This window comes from Leptodactylus fuscus, chromosome 8, assembly GCF_031893055.1.
Source record: "Leptodactylus fuscus isolate aLepFus1 chromosome 8, aLepFus1.hap2, whole genome shotgun sequence".
Taxonomy (NCBI): Eukaryota; Metazoa; Chordata; class Amphibia; order Anura; family Leptodactylidae; genus Leptodactylus; species Leptodactylus fuscus.
In genome coordinates, this window is record NC_134272.1 from 83,107,195 (window position 1) to 83,114,961 (window position 7,767).

Sequence of the window (7,767 nt, forward strand, 5' to 3'; positions counted from 1 at the left end):
TACCCACTGTAAAATTTGGTGGAGGTTCCATCATGCTTTGGGGCTGTGTGGCCAATGCCGGCATCAGGAATCTTGTTAAAGTTGAGGGTCGCATGGATTCCACTCAGTATCAGCAGATTCTTGAGAATAATGTTCAAGAATCAGTGACGAAGTTGAAGTTATGCCGGGGATGGATATTTCAGCAAGACAATGATCCAAAACACTGCTCCAAATCAACTCAGGCATTCATGCAGAGGAACAATTACAATGTTCTGTAATGGCCATCCCAGTCCCCAGACCTGAATATCATTGAACATCTGTGGGATGATTTGAAGCGGGCTGTCCATGCTCGGCGACCATCTAACTTAACTGAACTTGAATTGTTTGTCCAAAATACCTTTATCCAGGATCCAGGAACTGATTAAAAGCTACAGGAAGCGACTAGAGGCTGTTATCTTTGCAAAAGGAGGATCTACTAAATATTAATGTCACTTTTCTGTTGAGGTGCCCATACTTTTGCACCGGTCAAATTTTGGTTTAATGCATATTGCGCATTTTCTGTTAGTACAATAAACCTCATTTCAATCCTAAAATATTACTGTGTCCATCAGTTATTAGATATATCAAACTGAAATGGCTGCTGCAAACACCAAAATATTTAGAACTAAAAATGATTAAGATTAATAGGGGTGCCCAAACTTTTTCATAGGACTGTATATCGGACCAAGGTGAAGACACCTTGGCCCTGGACACTTTTCTTGTAAAATGGTGAAGATGGTGGAAAAGAGGCAAAGGAGCAAACGGTTGAGCATCAAAATACAAAACTGTTGGGATCAGTTTAAGGCTGAGGCCCCACGTTGCGGAAATGCAACTTTTTTTGTTGCCTATTTCGTTGTGGTTTTTTGACCCAAAGCCAAGTATGGTTACAAAAGTAATGGGAAATATATAGAAACTCTGATACTCCTACCGCTTGCTTCATCCACTCCTGACTTTGGCTAAAAAAAAAAAACGCAACAAATTTTGCAACAAAAAAGCTGCATTTCCGCAACATGGGGCCTCAGGCTTATAGATTTTCCCCCATGTCCTTTGTGATGGGTTTCCTTTGAGATGTCCAGATTGGATGGATATGAGTCCTGTGGCTTCTTTTGACTCTGACTTATGCGGTAGGGGAGGAGTAAGGGTGTGTTCATAAATTTGCCCCGAATTTGGAGCAGATTCCTCCCGGAATCCTCCTCCCATTGTTTTCAATGGGAGCAGAGATCGCAGTAGGAAAAAGAAGCTTCCTGCTCAATCTTGCTTTGGATTCCGAGGCTGATTCAGCTGCGAGACTCCGAGACTCCCTCCTGGTTAGGCCCTTTCATCCAGGCCTATTGCTATGCTATTGCACTGCATCGGCATCCCATCGCAGCTAGACCACAGTGGAAAATCAAAATAAATTCCTCTTCATTTTCCGCCATGTGAACTGACCCTAAGAGCAGCATCTGAAAAATACCAACCTCGGGTCCAAGTTACCCCAATATGGTCAATCATTTGGAACCGTCTTTCATATGATCTTGAATTGTCACAAGATACATTTCACACAGAGACACATCTATAAACATATATGAGTAATAAAATCTAAGCACCATCTGTGTCACCTTTCATTTCTGCTTCTGTTGTACAACACGTGAACAGGGATAGATCACAAGTTCTAGTTGTGAAATGAATCTATAGTGCTAAGCAAAATATTGAAAGCAAAATTCGCCACATTAGACAGATATTTTTCACCTGCTAAAAGAAAGACAATTGATAAAATCACAGTTCATGTATTGTATCGCTGCTACATTCATCCTAGTTTGGTAGAAATTGCTTACTCCAGCATTGATGGCTCCAGAGTCCCAACTTGGCAGATTCTAAAACATTCCAGATCATTAAATGGACATGGCGGAGTTGCTTCGAATAGCTCATCGAACTAAACTCACTTCTCCCCAATCCAGTGGCGGCCTTCCGCGTCCTGTGCGCCACATTCCTAGGTAATTGGCATACATCGATGATATCATTGGCAGAGACATTCACTGTCTATTGCAACTGGATGCCATTTGATCCTGGTGGCCTATTTAACCAAGCACATTGTCTAAGCATCAGAAAAGTTCCTGTTTCCGACTCATCCTGGTCTTTGCTCCTGTGAATCTATATGAAGTTCCTGGTTCCTTAGTCTCGGTCTGCTCCTGACCTCAGACCTGCTCCTGGATTCTCCTAGTAATGACCCAATATGTTCTTGGATTATGACTTTTCCTTGTTCCTGGCATTGACCTCGCCTGCTCCTGGACACTGCCTTTTCCTGGAGTGTTGCTGGACTCGAGTTTTTGGGTTCTGACTCTGTCTCTGGACTCTGATCTCCTGGTTCCAACATATGCTTTGTTCCTTATTCCTACCCCTAGTTCCGACTTACCATTTCTTTGCAGCAGTCACCTCACTTACAGCCTACTGATGATCACAGCGATCACATATATGTAGATAAGACACATAGTCACTAGAGATGAGCGAGTAGTACTCGATCGAGTAGGTATTCGATCGAATACTACGGTATTCGAAATACTCGTACTCGATCGAGTACCACTCGCTGTTCGAATGTAAAAGTTCGATGCAGAACCAGCATTGATTGGCCGAATGCTATACAGTCGGCCAATCAACGCTGGTTCTTCTCCTACCTTTAGAAGTCTTCTCCGTGCAGCTTCCCCGCGGCGTCTTCCGGCTCTTCATTCACTCTGCCAGGCATCGGGCCTGGGCAGAGCCGACTGCGCATGTCCACTTGTAGTGCGGGCATGCGCAGTCGGCTCTGGCCAGGCCCGATGCCTGGCAGAGTGAATTCAGAACCGGAAGATGCCGCGGGGACGCTGCACGGAGAAGACTTCTCGGAGAATCCAGCCCGACCCTCACTCATGGACTTGGTAAGTATAATTTAATCGAATGTTGCCTACCCCTGAAACGAGCATTTTCCCCCCATAGACTATAATAGGGTTCGATATTCGATTTGAGTAGTCGAATATTGAGGGGCTACTCGAAACGAATATCCAACCTCGAACATTTTACTGTTCGCTCATCTCTAATAGTCACACCTTGATGTCATATCTTATCTACTCCTCTCTCTGAACAGGTCACGGAAAATGCCTAGAAAAGTCTATAGGGTCTGCTCCAAACCATTGTGTGTATGGCCCGTGGTCCATCTCCAAGAAATGTGAAGTCAAACTATGTTATGCTTAGTGGCCAAAGTTGGAACTGCAGGAATTATTTTTTTTAATATAGATAATTACACTGAATAGTAAAAATAAAGATGGCCAAAAACATCTTAAAAGGAATTTGTCACCAGGAAATGGCATATTGTTTAAATTAAGTTTTTAAGTATTTTTGGTGAGTTTGCTTTTTAATTTTCCATGTTATAGGTAATATCAGCTTAAAAATAGTTTAACACAGAAACTTGAGCAAGAAGTTGTCTTCTTATGACACATTCCCTAAAGCCTAATGACTAGACGATGCCATGTGACCACACAGACAGGATTTCACAATTGACACCGTGTCAAGTAGAATTGCAACAAAATATATATAGGTATCCTATACGTGTATTACTTTTCTACAAAAAAAATCACAAAAATGTTATGAACAAGTCGTGATTGTGTAGGTCAAGTGAATGGGTGGGTCTTATTTGGGTCAGTACTGTATACAGGGGCCACTATGGGGCATATAGTGTGTACAGGGGCCACTATGGGTGATAATACTGTGTGCAGGGGCCACTATGGGTGATAATACTGTGTGCAGGGGCCACTATGGGGTATAATACTGTGTGCAGGGGCCACTATGGGACATAATACTGTGTACTGGGGCCACTATGGGGTATAATACTGTGTGCAGGGGCCACTATGGGGCATATAGTGTGTACAGGGGCCACTATGGGTGATAATACTGTGTGCAGGGGCCACTATGGGTGATAATACTGTGTGCAGGGGTCACTATGGGGCATAATACTGTGTGCAGGGGTCACTAAGGGACATAATACTGTGTGCAGGGGCCACTATGGGACATAATACTGTGTGCAGGGGCCACTATGGGACATATAGTGTGTGCTTGGGCTACTATGGGGCATAATACTGTGTGCAGTGGCCACTATGGGACATAATACTGTGTGCAGGGGTCACTATGGGACATATAGTGTGTGCTTGGGCTACTATGGGACATATAGTGTGTGCAGGGTCCACTAGGGGCAATAATACTGTGAGCAGGGGCCACTATGGGGCATAATACTGTGTGCAGGGGCCACTATGGGGCATACTAGTGTGTGCAGGGGCCACTATGGGGTATAATACTGTGTGCAGGGGGCACTATGGGGCATAATACTGTGTGCAGGGGCCACTATGGGGGATAATACTGTGTGCAGGGGCCACTATGGGGCATAATACTGTGTGCAAGGGTCATTATGGGGCATAATACTGTGTGCAGGGGCCACTATGGGGCATACTAGTGTGTGCAGGGGCCACTATGGGGTATAATACTGTGTGCAGGGGCCACTATGGGACATAATACTGTGTGCAGGGGCCACTATGGGGTATAATACTGTGTGCAGGGGCCACTATGGGACATAATACTGTGTGCAGGGGCCACTATGGGGCATAATACTGTGTGCAGGGGCCACTATGGGACATAATACTGTGTGCAGGGGCCACTATGGGACATAATACTATGTGCAGGGGTCACTATGGGGCATAATACTGTGTGCAGGGGTCACTATGGGACATAATACTGTGTGCAGGGGTCACTATGGGACATATAGTGTGTGCTTGGGCTACTATGGGATATATAGTGTGTGCAGGGTCCACTAGGGGCAATAATACTGTGAGCAGGGGCCACTATGGGGCATAATACTGTGTGCAAGGGCCACTATGGGGCATACTAGTGTGTGCAGGGGCCACTATGGGGCATACTAGTGTGTGCAGGGGCCACTATGGGGCATAATACTGTGTGCAGGGGCCACTATGGGGGATAATACTGTGTGCAGGGGCCACTATGGGGCATAATACTGTGTGCAAGGGTCATTATGGGGCATAATAGTGCATGCAGGAATGCGCGGGGGGGACTTGTGGTCGGTTGGGGGTCTTCAGCGTCGGTTGGGGGGAGCCCCATGTCAAAAGTTCGCCACGGGGCCCCGCCATTCCTAGTTACGCCACTGAGCATAGATGTGTGATAATGTTGCACATCATTGGTGCACGGAACTTTCTTGTGCCCAGAAAGTCCCGTGCACCGCCATTGTCTGTAAAATGTACTACTATCTTGACCTCGGTACCATTGTAGCCAACATGGATGTTACCTGGTACATTCTTCCTATGCTTAGCAAACACCAGGGCACAACTCGGGCCAGGAATCCTGAATACAAATATATATCTTTAGTATTCTGTTATATAGATTTTTTTTTATTCTAACCTAATAAATTGCAAATAAACATAACTAATAAATTCAGCAGAAACTTTATACTGCAAAGTACAAAACATCCTACATTTATGGGAATATTTCCTTATGTTTTTGCTAAATGTTATAACATAAGGACGAAACTTACATCTCAGCTTTATTTCCTCTTTTATATGAATTGCTGTTGAAATCTTTTCTAAGTGATAACAAGCTTCCTCTTTGTATTCTTACGTATTCCTTGTGCCCATTGTCTATGGTATCATACCAATGTTCTATATATAGGGTGGAGGCGCGGATGTCTTACCCCATGCAGTCGTTGTTTGCAATGCAGTTTATTTCATTGTATGTAAAGCTACATGTACTGCAGAACATAATGTCCAAAAGAAGTGATACTGTAGCTAGATAAATGCAAACATTGCAGCTGCACCCTGCACACAGCAATAGGATGAGTGAAAATAGAGATCCAAATAGAATGGCATAACTTTATGATCTGTAAACTACACAAGTAGAGGTTCTCCATTATACATATTTGATCAAACAGTATGAAGCCTGTACCTTGAACAACAAGGCGACCTCATTCAGATGGGACCCTATGTGGTTCCCCAGCTCACTTTTTCTATGTTTATCTATGAGACCAGGGGTAGGGAACCTTGGCTCTCCAGCTGTTACAAAACTACAACTCCCAGCATGCATACTTGCTCTGCTGTTCTTGGAACTCCCATGGAAGTGAATGGAGCATGTTGGGAGTTGTAGTTTCACAGCAGCTGGAGAGCCGAAGGTTCCCTACCGTGGCTCTAGATCCCATGCTTTCATAGCCCCAGTTCACATCTGGGTTTGGTCCATTCCGTTCCCCTCTCCGCATGAAATATGGGGAGAAAAGTCCTGTTCTGTGATAAAACAAAACAAAGCTCTTATGATTGCAGTACATCATTCTTTTACTTCAGTACACTATATATAGAGAGAGGCATAGATACAATTTACATGAAGAGTAACAAAAATGATTTCCAAGAAGCTCCTCCACCTTGTCGTGCACAACTTTTAGTTGTCTCAACCTTCACCCAAGATTGAGACACCCGGGCTAGTTCTCTTTCTCGATACCAAGCTGTAAGGTTCTAGCCCCTGTTTATTGTAAAGAGGTCGATATGAGGAAGTGACAGATCCTCTCTGGTTACCTAGAGATTATAGATAAAGGTTAAAATTAGAAAGGGGAAATGAAGACCAAAAAAATGAATCAAAAAGAAACAAATAAAGAAAAAAGTTCAATAAAATAATTGTCCACTGATTTAAGTGGGGAGCAATAATATTTCACAGTGTCTTCCCTGCCTTATGTCCTTACCTAATTGTGGTACTTGGGGATTGTCCCCCAGTACCCTGATTATTAGTGTGCAGAAGGGGGCCGGGATGTCTCTGTGCTCTGCCGCCCCAGCAGTGTATGATGTTGTCATCCACTTTGTTCTGGTAGGTACACCCTTCACCTGCATGGAGCGCCCCTTCTATTATGTTTGTATGCCTCTCTGAGCCTTGACTAGGTTGCCTCTTGTAAACTTTCTCTTGTCGATTTGGGAACCGCATATGCAAAAATTCTATAATACAATATAATATATTATATATATAATAATATACCTCTCCTGTCAAACTTCTCCTGAACACAAACCTGTTACATTCCAACTTTGGTCCTGATTTCTCCTACACTACGTTGTACGGTTGTATTCCATGTATTGACCCGAACTCCGCATCTTCGGCTTGTTTATCTTTGGTATTTCTGCTTTCCTGCTTTTCACCCTTGGCTATCCTGAGCTCCACATCTCATCTATACCAAACCTCTGTCTGATGTCTTCTACAGAACATCTGCTGTTAATTCGGGAGCCCCAAATTAGAGATTCAGGTAGATTGGTAGCAGGTGCATTGAAGCAAAGAAGTCAAGAACATAGCCAGGGGTCATCCGTAGAAAAGCTATGATTATCCAATAATCTGGAGGATGAGATGGAGCCGTAGTCAGGAGTTCATAGTAGGAGTGGAACCATGGGACTAAATCCAAAGGCAGCTATAATAATCCAAGAACAAGTCCGAGGTCAAGGTCAGAGATCAGAATCAATAGCCAGGAACAGAAATATACAGAAAAAATACAGTAGCTAAGTAAAGGATAGTACTTTAATCTGCAGACAAGACGCCAAGGTGAAGCTTCCACTAAGGAGGTCGCCATACCTGCTGCAAGCATTAGCTGACCTGGCAACTTTAAACTGTCATATAAAGGCAGGAGATCCAGTGCCGGATCCAGAAGGGTTGCAAAAGATGCTGAAATGGAGGAGGCATGGCTGCCTCCTCCATTGCAGAGGTGAGATGAGGCAGGTA